The sequence below is a fragment of the Chiloscyllium plagiosum genome, unplaced genomic scaffold, assembly GCF_037043375.1.
Source record: "Chiloscyllium plagiosum isolate Xiang-an unplaced genomic scaffold, Cpla_swu_hap1 HiC_scaffold_28, whole genome shotgun sequence".
Lineage (NCBI taxonomy): Eukaryota > Metazoa > Chordata > Chondrichthyes > Orectolobiformes > Hemiscylliidae > Chiloscyllium > Chiloscyllium plagiosum.
In genome coordinates, this window is record NW_028270166.1 from 8060179 (window position 1) to 8074844 (window position 14666).

The 14666-nt window shown below is 45.2% G+C and overlaps 1 protein-coding gene across 6 annotated transcripts in view; it reads right to left on the minus strand.

Moving 5' to 3' along the window:
* LOC122565440 (N-acetyllactosaminide beta-1,3-N-acetylglucosaminyltransferase 3-like) overlaps window positions 1–14666 on the minus strand; it is a 98910-nt gene that overhangs the window by 37741 nt on the left and 46503 nt on the right. Inside the window, exon 1 of one of the 6 annotated variants that reach the window (XM_087975980.1) lies at window positions 585–608. The exons of the other annotated variants lie outside the window; for them this stretch is intronic. The gene's annotated coding sequence lies outside the window, so the exon portion shown is untranslated. Of the gene's footprint in view, window positions 1–584; window positions 609–14666 lie in introns of those variants that run through there. 6 annotated transcript variants of the gene reach the window in all.

The window sequence follows — 14666 nt, forward strand, 5'->3', positions numbered from 1 at the left end:
TAAAAACCAAAATTACCTCGTCTGTGGCCTGACTATCTTAGGCAATAATACCTCAAAAGCTCAGGAAGCAATTAACACAGAGCTGTCTGAACTCAGAGTCTAAGCACAGCAGACATGTTACGCAGTGGATTATCAATTAGCACAACAAGGGGGAGTTTGTACAATTATTGGTGACAATTGTATCACCCAGATTACTGATGACTCTTATAACATTACAGAAGCCATCAAGAATATCTGAGACCGGAACTGACAACCGGAAGCGGCAGAGACAAACCACTATAAATGCCGGAGGAAACATCACAGAAGCGCTTCACAGGAGGCTCCCAAGCACTGAGGATGTCACCTAGACAGGGGACGAAACGTCTGCAACACAAATTCCCAGCTCAGCGAACAGAACCACAACAACGAGCACCCGAGCTACAAATCTTCTCACAAACTTTGAAGAGCAATTAGTGCCTATTACTACAGCAATGGAGTTCAGCACAGACATTGAAACTGACAATGACTGCACCGAAACTATCAACGATTCTGCAATGTTTACAATAAACAAACTATGGTACAAAGACAATAACCTCATCACTAACCTATTATATTACAAAATGTAGCTTAAAATGTGTTGCTGGAAAAGCGCAGCAGGTCAGGCAGCATCAAAGGAGAAGGAGAATCAACATTTCGGGCATCAGCCAGGTGGAGAGAAGACTCGCAGCTGCCCACTGTGCTGTTGGTGTCTTTCTCTCTCCCCCCGGAGCTCCAGTATTTTCTTGTACAATAAACTCTGTCATTGAACCCTGACTCTGATTTGGAGGCTGGTTATTTTCCCCATAACACAACATAGAATCACAGACATGTACAGTACAACATGATCCTTAAAAGGGTTGTGATGACAGTCTAACAGTGAAGGAAATCATGTCAAAATCAATCATTAATCCTGATGTTTCAAGTTAAAAATCACACAACACCAGGTTAAAGTCCTACAAGTTTATTTGGAAGCACTAGCTCCTTCATCAGGTAACTGTGTTCCAACCACACACCAATTCCTGTCATCAAATCTACCTACTTCCTGCTTGGGAATATTTCTCAACTCTAATTTTCCCTCAGCTGTTGATAACTTCCTCCCATGTGATACTAACCTCTGGACTTACTGCTAATTTTATTTGTTCACTGGGTCAAGTGTCACTGGCTAGGCCAACATTTATCACTTATCAGCTGTGTCCATGTGGTGTAGGAACGTATTATTTTGACCCAGCAAAATGGTAAAAGGGACTACCATTCAGAGGCTGTTACCATTTTGCTTCACAACTAAAGTCATAAAACTCAATCTTAATTGTCTTAAAAGACTTTGTTTCTTCAAAGTCACTTGACCTTTTGCAAACAGCATGTAGTGAAAGTTTTATTTGTTTTTTTGACTAAAAGGACTTAAGTTTACCAGACTGTGTTGAGTTAAAGAAAGAGTGAGTTTAGTAAATACTAAAGTGCAAGGTGAAAGCTCAGCGCAGATACAGAGAAGCTCAATACAGATTCAGACGATTGTGAAATGTTTATCTATGCAATGTACATAGTGAAAGGTTGTAGCTGTTAAATTGGATAGCATTTGATTAATTGACTCAGAAAAGCTGAATTGTGCAGATTAACCGAAAGGAAATGCAAAGCTCCCTGTTCAACTGTGGATTTTGATCAATGACTTGCTTCCAGGAATCTGAAAGAAAGAGACTTTCCACTCTTTCCCTTTTTACCTGTAAGTACAGAATATCGAATAGATGTTCTTCAGCTGTTACCTTCACAGCACCCCCAATAGCACTAGCACGCCAAATGTGCCATTTCCAATCTCTTTTTTTATTTATTCATCCACAGGATGTGGGCGTCGCTGGCTAGGTCAGCACTGAGAGTCATAGAATGCACAGCATGGAAACAGACCCTTTGGTCCCTCTTGTCTATGCCGACCTGAATTCCTAATCTAATCTAGTCCCATTTGCCAGCACCCAGCCCATATCCCTCTAAACCCTTCCTATTCATATACCCATCCAGATGCCTTTTAAATGTTGTAATTGTACCAGCCTCCACCACTTCCTCTGGCAGCTTATTCCATACACGCATCACCCTCTGTGTGAAAAAGTTGCCCCTTAGGTCTCTTTTATATCTTTCCCCTCTCACTCTAAACCTATGCCCTCTAGTTCTGGACTCCCCCACCCGAGGGAAAAGACTTTGTCTATTTATCCTACCCATGCCCCTCATAATTTTATAAACCTCTATAAGGTCACCCCTCAGCCTCCGACGCTCCAGGGAAATCAGCCCCAGCCTGTTCAGCCTCTCCCTACCGTTCAAATCCTCCAACCCTAACAACATCTCTTGTAAATCTTTTCTGAACCCTTTCAAGTTTCAAAACAACCCTAAAACAACAACTTGACCCAGTGAACAAATAAAATTAGCAGTAAGTCCAGAGGTTAGTATCACATGGGAGGAAGTTATCAACAGCTGAGGGAAAATTAGAGTTGAGAAATATTCCCAAGCAGGAAGTAGGTAGATTTGATGACAGGAATTGGTGTGTGGTTGGAACACAGTTACCTGATGAAGGAGCTAGTGCTTCCAAATAAACTTGTAGGACTTTAACCTGGTGTTGTGTGATTTTTAACTTGAAACATCAGGATTAATGATTGATTTTGACATGATTTCCTTCACTGTTAGACTGTCATCACAACCCTTTTAAGGATCATGTTGTACTGTACATGTCTGTGATTCTATGTTGTGTTATGGGGAAAATAACCAGCCTCCAAATCAGAGTCAGGGTTCAATGACAGAGTTTATTGTACAAGAAAATACTGGAGCTCCGGGGGGAGAGAGAAAGACACCAACAGCACAGTGGGCAGCTGCGAGTCTTCTCTCCACCTGGCTGATGCCCGAAATGTTGATTCTCCTTCTCCTTTGATGCTGCCTGACCTGCTGCGCTTTTCCAGCAACACATTTTAAGCTACATTTTGTAATATAATAGGTTAGTGATGAGGTTATTGTCTTTGTACCATAGTTTGTTTATTGTAAACATTGCAGAATCGTTGATAGTTTCGGTGCAGTCATTGTCAGTTTCAATGTCTGTGCTGAACTCCATTGCTGTAGTAATAGGCACTAATTGCTCTTCAAAGTTTGTGAGAAGATTTGTAGCTCGGGTGCTCGTTGTTGTGATTCTGTTCGCTGAGCTGGGAATTTGTGTTGCAGACGTTTCGTCCCCTGTCTAGGTGACATCCTCAGTGCTTGGGAGCCTCCTGTGAAGCGCTTCTGTGATGTTTCCTCCGGCATTTATAGTGGTTTGTCTCTGCCGCTTCCGGTTGTCAGTTCCGGTCTCAGATATTCTTGATGGCTTCTGTAATGTTATAAGAGTCATCAGTAATCTGGGTGATACAATTGTCACCAATAATTGTACAAACTCCCCCTTGTTGTGCTAATTGATAATCCACTGCGTAACATGTCTGCTGTGCTTAGACTCTGAGTTCAGACAGCTCTGTGTTAATTGCTTCCTGAGCTTTTGAGGTATTATTGCCTAAGATAGTCAGGCCACAGACGAGGTAATTTTGGTTTTTAGCACTGACAACCCCTGCAGCGTCCTCAAAGATAGAGATTCCAGGAATCCATATCCCAATGATGACCTCAAAGTGGTGGGGACCTGTCAGTCAGCACAGAACTCCGGACTGATGGAGCGGGCCACTATCCTTCTCTGAATATGTCCCCCGCTGGGGCATGGTACAGTAAAGGGTGCAATTGTCCCTACTGCAGACAGGTTTGGGAGGTCTGGGGTGTCTGTTGCATAAGGCCCAATAAATAAGAAAACAAATCCCTTTGCTTATTGGTAACATACTTGTCCTGTTCTTCCGTCTATCTGTCCACCCATGTCACCCCGATCCCTGGGGTGCACCCCCAGCTGGTAAGTGTTGAATGGGTACATCCATGTGGCAGAGCTGATATGGGTGCCATTGCACTGACCACATATGAACCGTCTGCCTGTGATCACATTCAAGCCTGCCCGCTGCAGGTGCAGGTAAACTGTCCCCTAGTGACCATACAGTGCTGATAAGTGCACCGTGTCTGGACACGCGAGTCATCTTTGGGAACCAGGGCATAAACACATCCCCATCCCTGTCCGGTGAAACAGAGTGGGTAATTACCGGGTTTTAAATGGGTTTTCCCTTCCCTAGGCTGGGGGGCCCGGCCCCAGGGGCTGGGTGGTCCTGTCAAGCTGCACACATCTACCCTGGAGTCCCCGCTTGTATTTCCCTGTCTGCCCCTTACACAGCGCTCCCGAGGTGTCTACTGTATACAGGTCGCGAGGGGCCCACACCAGGGTGGACACAGATTGGGATTCCACTGATCGCGCCAGCGGGTAGCAGACAGTTCAGTTCCAATGCAAACTTAGGTGGGTTTTATAGAAGAGCTCACCTTCATGCTCCTGACAGTCATGACACTTAAACACAGTGAAATACGGACAGGTATGTACATTTTGCAGTTAAATAAAGTTATCAGTGATAGTCTTTGTTTTTGTCAGGAGGTGCAGTCGTGTTTCTGTGTGGTTTGTTCTGTTGTGTAGTCGGTATTCCCCCGGGATGACCGTCTTGTCCACCGTTCCTGTCTGCATCTGGGAAATGGTCAATGACATTAGTTTGGTCACAGGGAGTCTTTAAACGGGTTCGAGTTGGGTCCAGTGCTTCCAAGGTGCCTTTCCCTTTACTATCTCTGCAGGCCCAGGTGACCCACTTATTACCACGATGTATGGCCCACACCAGTTTGGGGCAAAGCCTGGTTTGTCAGGACATGGCTTCCTGCTGCTGGGACCTCAGGGAAGACTCCAAGTTCCCCTGCCTTGTCCTTTTTGTCAATTACAGATTTCCACATTCCTTTTAATTGGCCGCTCAATTCTATCACATATCGCCGAATTTTGTCTTTTAGTGGACCCACATCAGTGCCCCCTGTGATTATTGTCTCTGGCAATTGCATTGTTCGCCCGGTCATTAATTCTTATGGTGTTAGCCCGGTTGCCTGATTTGTGGTAGCTCTTAATCTCATTAGTCTGGCTGGCAGCACTTCAGCCCATGTTCTGCCTGAGGTGTGCATGGCCTTAGCTAAAGCATTTTTGAGCGTTCTATTCATTCTCTCTACCATCCCTGAGCTCTGGGGGTGATAGGGAATGTGAAATGTTTGTCTAATGCTGAGTAATTGGCAGATAGTCTTCATGATCTTCCCAGTAAAATGCATCCCTTCGTTGGAGTCGATCTGGAGGGATAACCCCCACCTCGGGATTACCTCCTCCACTAATATTCTGGCTACAGTGGAATGCGGGTGAATTGGTCTTTGATGACCAGGCAGTACGCTTTCCCACAGAAGGGTGGTAATGGCCCTGTAAATATATCCGACGGTGTCCCCAGGGTCCCTTAGGTCTGGACTGACGTCCCATCCTAACTTTTATGGGTCTCCCTGAGTTATGTTGCGCACAAACCATGCACCTGCGGTAGTACTTGGCTACGTCTCTTCCCATTCCCTTCCACTACCACACTCTCCCTAGGCTTGCTATCATGGCCTCTCTACCTGTATGGGAGAGCCCGTGGTGCAGATCAAGCAGAGGGATTGAATTCAAGATCATGAAGTGATGTAGCAACTGTACAGGACTTTGGTTAGGCCACATTTGGAGTACTGTGTGCAGTTCTGGTCACCTCACTTTAGGAAAGATGTGGAAGCTTTGGAGAGGGTGCAGAGAAGATTTACCAGGATGTTGCCTGGAATGGAGAATAGGTCGTACAAGGATAGGTTGAGAGTGCTAGGCCTTTTCTCATTGGAACGGCGAAGGATGAGGGGTGACTTGATAGAGGTGTATAAGATGATCAGAGGAATAGATAGACAGTCAGAAACTTTTTCCCTGGGTACAACAGAGTGTTACAAGGGGACATAAATTTAAGGTGAAGGGTGGAAGGTAGAGGGGACATGTCAGGGGTGGGTTCTTTACCCAGAGAGTGGTGGGGGCATGGAATGCGCTGCCTGTGGGAGTGGCAGAGTCAGAATCTTTGGTGACCTTTAAGCGGCAATTGGATAGGTACATGGATGGGTGCTGAAGCTAGGACAAATGTTCGGCACAACATCGTGGGCCGAAGGGCCTGTTCTGTGCTGTATTGTTCTATGTTCTATGTTCTATATTCTATACTGGTGCTACCACCTTGTCTGCTTGCCTCCAGATACCATCCTCCCCTTTGAATGCTCCCTGCAGTTTCCATTGCTCTCTCTCTCTTCCTACGAGGTGTCCTCCTGGAGCTGCTGAATTTGGGTAGTATCTTTTTCTAATTCAATAGTGGCTATTGCAGCCTCATCAATGGCTTCTTGATTTTGGGTTTGCTGAGCTGCTTGGTCTGCAGCCTGGTTTTCATTGAATTGTAGCCAGTTTGGGTTCTGTTTTGCTAGTTCCTTTTGATGGACCTGTACTTTTATTCCTGCATTCTCTTTTGGCTGTTCACTGGCATACAATAGTGCCTGAATTCTTAATTGGTGTTTGATAGGAGATCCCCCTGCGGTGGTGAACCCCCTTCAGCCCCATACCATCATGTAGTCATGGACTACACTGAAGGCATATTGACTGTCTGTGTATATATTCACGATATTTCCTTTTGCTAGTTCCAGCGCTTTGGTGAGTGCTACCATTTCTGCGACCTGTGCAGCCTGACTTCCATCAAACCTCCTGGACATAACTGTTTCTAACTTATCAGTTACCACAGCCCGTCCTATTTGGGGCGAGCCTCCTACATATTTTCATGACCTGTCCATGAAGAGGGTCTCCTCGGCTGTGTCTAGAGGGTTATCCTTTACTCTTCCCCAATTTTCATCCTGATCTCCCTCCCCACAATTGTGCGGTTTCCCTGTGTCTAGAATTCCCACCGCTGGTTTTTTTCCCCGTATCCCTAACTATTAATTTATTCTGGGACTCAGGGTGTAACAGGACAGACCAGAACCCTTTGGCTATGTCTAAAACAGTGAAAATCTTGTGTTCAGGGGCCAAGCTGTTTAAAACGGTGGAGGGGTCAGCTACAATGGGGTGCAATTTGGGGGGTGAACATATTTAGTCCTGTTTCATCAATGGTGAGCCTGTAGCTCCCATCAGGTGTTATTACTGGCCACGTCGGTGGGTTAGTTGTACTTGCAGTTGCTTTCAGGATTGCCTGTCTCACTAGTCCTTTCACTATCTCCACAACTGCTTTTTCTGCTTCGGGTTTGATTGGGTATTGCTGGTGGGGTTTATGCTCCGGTCCGGGAACCCTTATTGGGGTCTATGTTAACTAGACCTGTATCTAACTTTGGTTCTGCCCAAGCTCCGAGGACGCAGGCGCAGACGGCTCCAAATCCCCCCTTTTCTAGGTTCCAGTCTCGACTGGGGACTGTAGCCACTTTAATTTTTTCGAGGTGACTTGTAAGTTTCCCAATCTCAGTCTTCCAACCGTCCTGTCTGGGCCAAATCAATTTCTCTTTTGCACAATCAATTAGAAGATTATATTCTCTCCTGAGATCATTGCCCATTATGGTGCCCTCATTATTTTGGCATACACAGAATTTCCTGTGGATATATATATTATTTATTTCGACGAGGGTAATTTTGCTTCGGTAAGCTGGTGTTTTATTCCCTCCTATCCCAGTTAAATGAATCATTTTGTTTGTGTGGGGTAAGGGTAGGTTTGTGATGGATACAGCAGCTCCTGTGCCCACTAGCATCTCACGTTTCCTCCCTCCTATTACTGCAGATACGTAAATTCCCTCCTCTCTCTTACCCTCATGAATAGGGGCAGCTGGTTGTCAGCTCTGCTGTCCTCGGGATCCCCGCGGTTCCGCGGTGTTCCGGGTTATGTTTGTGGGTGCCCCATGCTTTTCCCAGCACACTGCCTCTCTGTGTCCTATTCTGTTGCAGTGGCTGCAGTATTTGATATTGTTCCTGGTCTAACTCGTGTATTCTGTCCTCCAGCTCTTTAGCTTCTTCCTGGCCCTTTCTCCACCTGCTCAGGGAGGCACTCACTTGCTCAATTAGGCCTGCTAACTGGTACACTAACACTATCCCGATCTTTTTAGTTTTATTCTGTTTATCTATCCACTCTCTCTGTTGTGCTAACGTCTGGGATGGATCCCAACCACTTTTCTTCATTTGCTCTGACAGCCCTTGTCTGTCTGCCTTGTATTTCTCAATAAGGGAACCTGCAGTGTCCTCCTTAAAACTATGATCTGCCACTTAGCAGATTGTGTATCCCCGGATACCACCAACAGTAAAGTGTTCCTGAGGACTTCTCTACCCCAGGCCTATAATACTGTCCCAGCACCATCTGTACAGCCGTAGCAGCCTTCTAGCAAGGTGTGCTCTCTACCGTGGGACTTCTCTACCCTCCTGGCCACCACTACTTACCCAGCACCTCCCAATAGGCCCAGAAACCTACCTCTAGCCCAGTGTGTTCTCTACTGGTGCGACTCTTTACCCTCCCGTCCACCATCACTATTCAAGTTCTGTCATTTGACGACAGACTGACAGGGTATCAAGGTTACTCAGTGTCCACGCTCCCCACCTCGGTAACGTGTACTCCACTGAGGTTTGGCTCTTGGTCAGAGTGATCAGCTCCTCTTCCTCACCACATTGGAAGTTAGAAATACAAACAGCTCCCAGCTTTTAACTTAAACTCTAACTGGACTCTGTGTTGTTCACCCCGACAGAGTTCAGTGTTACCTGACTTTACCACTTGGGCTTCACAGCTCCTAGTGCCCTCGGCGCCTCAATTCCCATTTTAAATCCCAACCTTCACCTGGAGGGGGTGGGGGGCACCCCTCTTAACAACCAGTTTAGTGCATGGTCTGTGAGACAGGCACTACCTCATCCTCTGGCACAAGCAGCAGGTTGTTGCTGTGTTTGCTGGTAAATTATGTTGGATCAGTGGAAGAAACACGTCTAAACTGGAAATGACTATCTCTTCACTTTTCTGAAAAACAGCAGAAGCCACTGAAGTAGAGTCAGCTGCCAAGACCTATTGCAGCTGGATCATTGTCAGAATTGGTTAAAGTAACATCATCCAGATTGAATCTGATTTGGACATCTTATCAATTTACATCTGCCAGCATTGGAATCTCTATGACAGGATGTGGATTGTACCCCGAGAGGTCATGGAAATTTGGCAGCCTGTCTTGCCCATCATGCCCACCCCCTGTCATCAAACATCCATCTACTCCAGCATTTGTCCCATTGCCTTGTATTGGCGAATGTTTCAAGTGCAAATCTAAATACGTCTTCAATGTGATGGGGTTTTCTGCCTCTCCCACCCTTACAGACAGTGAATACCAGATTCCCACCACCCTCTGGCTGAAAGAAAATTTCTTCAAATCCCCTCTCAACTTGCTGCCCTTTGCTTTAAATCAATGTTCCCCTGGTTAATGCTCCTTTCACTGAGGGAAGAAGGTTCTTTCTATCTGCGCCCCTTATAACTTCAAACAGAAACCTCTCCCTTCGCATTTTCTGTTCCAAGGGAAAAAAACCCAAGCCTATGTAGTGTCTCTTCAGAGCTGAATTTCTCCAGCCCAGGCACCCTCCTTGTGAATCGCCTCTGCACCCTCTCTAATGCAGTTATATCCTTTCTGATATACAGACCACTCCAGACAGCTCCATATTCCTGAGGAAGGGCTTGTGCCCAAAATGTCGACTCTCCTGCTCCTCAGATGCTGCCTGACCTGCTGTGCTTTTCCAGCACCACACTTTTTGAGACTATGCCAGCTATGGACCAATTAATGTTATATTCAGCTCCATCATAACCTCTTGGCTTTTGTATTTAATGCCACTACTAATCAAGGCAAGTATCCCAGAGGCCTTCTGGACTATATTATTGACCTGCCCTACTGCCTTCAGAGATTTGTGGGCACCAAGATCCCTCTGATCCTCTGTACTCCTCGGGTCCAGCCCTTCATCAGGCATTGCTTTGCCTCACCTGTCCTCCCAAAAGCCAAGCTGGCTCCCCTGTTCAATACAATCACAGCTGATCTCATTTTGGCTTCAACTCTACTTTGCCACCCGTTTCCCTTCTCCCTCGATTCCCTGAGATTCCAAAAATACTGATTTGTGCTGAAATTGCTTTTCCCACAGACTGCTCTGCTTCCATGACTTCATTCTGCATTGTTCTATCCTCCTGGATTCTGCCATATAAGAACCAGGAGCAGGAGTAGGCCATTCAGTCCCTCCAACCTGCCCTGCCATTTAATATGATCATGGGTGATCTCATCTCAGCCTCAACTCCACTTTCCTGCTGGTGTTCCCTTTATCACGTTACTAATTAAAAATCTTATCTCCTCCTTAAATTTATTCAATATCCCAGGACTCTGGAGGAGTGAATTTCACAAATTCATGAACTTTTGAGAGAAGTAATTTCTCTGCATCTGTTTTAAATCTGCTAACCCTTATTCTAAAACTACGATCTCTCATTCTAGATTACCCCACAAGAAAAAAAACATCTTTTTTATGTCTACTTTGTCAATCCCCTTTAGCACCTCAATTAGATCTCCTCTCATTATTGTATGGAATCAATCAAGTGACCCTCCTCTGAACTGCCTCCAATACAGCTACATCCCTCCTCAAGTAGGGGCACCAACACTGTCCACAATCCTCAGATGCGGCCTAGTACTGTTGCAGATATTCTATTCCTGTAGCAATAAGTGATAAAATTCCATTGACATTCCTTATTTCCGGCTGTACCTGCATTCCACTTTTCTGCAGTTCATGCACAAGGACACCTAGATCCCTCTGCACCCTAGCTTCATAGGCTCATCTGGGCCTTGGTTCTCTATACTGCATTCTTTGGGCTTGTTCTCTGTACCTAGACTGCTCTTGTCATAATAATTAGTATGTTATGTCATAAAATCCCTACAGTGTGGAAGAAGGCCATTTGGCCCATCAAGTCCACACTGACCCTCCAAATAACATCCCACCCAGACCCACAACTCTGCATTTCCCACAGCTAATCCACCTAGCCTGCACATCCCCGGACACTCTGGGAAATTTAGTATAGCCAGTCCACCGAACCTGCACATCTTTGGACTGTGGGAGGAAACTAGAGTGTCAGGTGGAAACCCACTGGGAGAATGTGGGTCTAGATTAGAGTGGTGTTGGAAAAGCAGAGCAGGTCAGGCAGCATCTGAGATGCAGGAAAATCGGCATTTCGAGCAAAAGCCCTTCATCAGGACTCATCGGATGTTGCCTGACCTACTGTGTGTTTCCAGCACCACTCTAATCTAGACTCTGAGTTCCAGCATCTGCAGTCCTCACTTTGGCCTACTGGGAGAATGTGCAATCTCTACACAGACAGTCGCCAGAGGCTGAAAATGAGCCCAGGTCTGCGAGGTAACAGTGCTAACCACTGAGCCACTGTGCCATCCCACAACTTAGTCACAAGTTTCTTGTACAATTCTTCCATTTTTTTCTTCTTACAGTCTTGATAGCAAGTGACAGTTGATGTCAGCGTTACACCATCCTGCATATTAAGGAGTCACATGACACCAGTTTATAGTCCAACAGGTTTATTTAAAATCACAAGCTTTCAGAGCACTGCTCCTTCATCAGGTTAAGTGCACGTATCCTGCACATACTCAACCCCATTATTATTGTTCTTTTTCTCAGCTTTAACTATATTCAATGACAAAGCAACCACAGCTCTCTACTATAGAGAAATGCAAAGATTCTCAATCCTTCAAGGAAAGACAGTCCTCAGCCGAGTACTAATACCCCGAGAATAAAGGCCTTGTTGCAGTGTCATGCATAAATGATGTGAAGGAAGATTCCAAATAGTCAGCCTTCTGGCAAAAGATCCCTGCTTCAGACCTATTCACAGAACTCCAACATAACCATCCTGATGTAACTAGACCAGAGCACCGAACTCACACTTGCTAATCCCAGTCTTAGACTATGGTCTTGGCACATTAGAAAGACCGTGTGCAAACTTAGATAGACCATGAGGGAGTGCATTGCAGGTAGGACAGTTTTTGAATAACCTGTCGAGTTGAGGCCCCCGAAAGTGAACGTTAGCAATTCCATAGCGACTATTTTGAAGAAGGGAAAAGGCAACTGGATGGTTACATGAATAGGAAGGGTTTAGAGGGATATGGGCCAAATGCTGGCAAATGGGACTAGGTTAATGGAGAATATCTGGTCAGCGTGGACAATTTGGACCAAAGGGTCTGTCTCTGAGCTGTACACCTTTGTACCTCAGCGTCCCGGGCAAAGGTTATTCATCAACCTTCACAAAGAACAGATCATTTGGCCATGGTCATGCCTTTGTTAGTGGGAGCTTGCTGCATGTAAACTGAGTACCATGTTTCCTTTATTAAGAAACTCTTGAAACGGTATCTCTTTAACTAAACTTTTGGTCAGATGATTTATGCGGCTCAGTGTCACATTTTGGAGTCCAATGCTGTTGTGAACATTAAGGGTGATGCTGCGAGTCTATACTACAAAATTGCATTGTTTGTTGCAAAACGTCCTGAGATATTGTGAGATTTTAGCGGACACTACAGAAATGTGTGTTTTGCATGCTTCCTCCAGTAAATGATCAATGAGTGGTTTTGGTTTGTTTTTTTTCATTGTCCAACAGGATTTCCCACTAGCCAATGAGTGGAATGTTCCAGAAGGAATGTTGGTGTTTGCAACATAAAGCACAAAGGGACAAAGGTCTCTACACCTCTGTGGTTTATCCATACAATATGATGCATTGTTAATACATTAAAACAGCAGCTAATGAACTTGAAGGTCAGATGTAGTTTATTAACCATGTGGGAGGTACCTATGACTGTGAGTTATTTGAACTTTCATGAGTAAATATTTCTGAAAGAATGACAATCAGACTGCTGTTTAATCAAGGAGAAAATGAGAATGTAGAACTCCAACTCATTTGTGAAAACTATTGGATAATAGTTTACTTGTATCATCCCTGAAGCTGGATACAATGTTGAAACCCAGGACTAGAGGTTCCGTTCAGGGTCAGGTTTTAGATACTCGGGTAATTGTCACATCCTGACTCCATTTTGCTACATCTGCATTAATTATTGCATTAATAGTTCAACTCTTAAGTGGATCCAGAGATAAAATTCACGCCCGGTTAGTGGCAACGGCTAACGCCTGATTGGCCAACGTGTGTAAAGTTCAAAAGCAGCCAGCAGCCGCAGTGTGGTTCCCATTGCCTTGGAGATTGAAACAGGTAAGAGAGCAGAGGGTCAGCTGACCCACAGTGCAGACTACTGGCCGAACGGTCAATCACAAGGTACACATCATGGCAACTCTGTGCCCCCATTCAAGCATCTCTACTTCAATGACCCCTTTTTCTGCCCCTCAATACTTCATTACAGCAGCAATGACAAATTGTCGTAACCTACCCACCCTTCACCGCCCCCCCCACCCCCTTCCTACTGGAAGATCTGCACTAAGGCCGTTTCCTCCTCCCATTCATCACTTTGAACATCTCCTCTGGTCCCTTCCACCCCTTTGAGAAGCTCTTCCACGGGATTAGCAGCTGAGTAATTGGGAGTGGCTTCTTCTATACATTCCACAGATGTGCAGGTTGGGTGGTGAATTGGCCATGGGAAATACAACGTTATGGCGTTTGGGTAGAGGGGATAGGTTTGGGTGGGATGTTCTTCAGTGGGTCGGTGTGGACTCGATGGGCTGAATGGCCTGCTGTCGGGATTCTGTATTTCTAAGAAAGGCTGGAACATTTGCAGCTTTCTTCAGACAGATGTGCCAAGTGACAGACCCATTTTAGCCCCCTCCTGAAGTCTGAACTACAGAAGCAATCATCTCAACACCCACAAACAAAGCAGCATTAGAACATTATTTCAATGAGCCACCACACACTGCAGCACAGAGGAACTAAGCAGAGCAGAGGAAAATCACCTATACAGTGTATTCAAAAAGAGCGGGTACCCAATAAACACAGTCTGCTGATTTCTCAGCAACAAACCCAAACAAGCAGACAAAACGCGTCCAGAAACCCTAGCCACTCTCTCCTACATCAAAGACATCTCGGAAATGATTGCCAGACTACTCAGACCCCTTGGCATCATGGTAGCCCACTGTTATGAAGATGTGGGTGTATTTTAAGAGAGTTAAAAGCAGCAGAATGAGCGGACACAGCACCAAGTGTTCTCAAAAAGGCAACAATGTAACACTGGGTCAAACAACTCCATTAGATCATTGCCTGGAGACAAAAACAAATTCAAATTCGGCCAATCAGTTTAAATTATACCCCAAAAAATACCAAACTCCAATCCAGTTTGAATTGAGTATATTGACAATCTTAAAAGCCAATGACACAATCCAATGCCTGTGGGTATAAGACCAGGGAAAATTGAACAGTTGAGAGGAGAACTGCCCAGCCCAGCCTGTAAACAGACTGCCCAAAAAATAGTTCTCTTAAAAATGTACCTTTTTGATCAATAACCTGTGATGCAGAAATTCCTAAGAAGATGAAAAGAAGACACAGGAATATCCAAATAGAAGCTGCCTGGTTTTGAAATAAGAACTGTGGTTTTGTAAATCTTAACTGGGAGTTTTATCGGACTAGTATTACAGAAGGGAAGGTAACAGATAGGCTAGGTGGAGAAATGGTAAAGCATGGTTCGTTAATTATTCCCTGTTATACTTT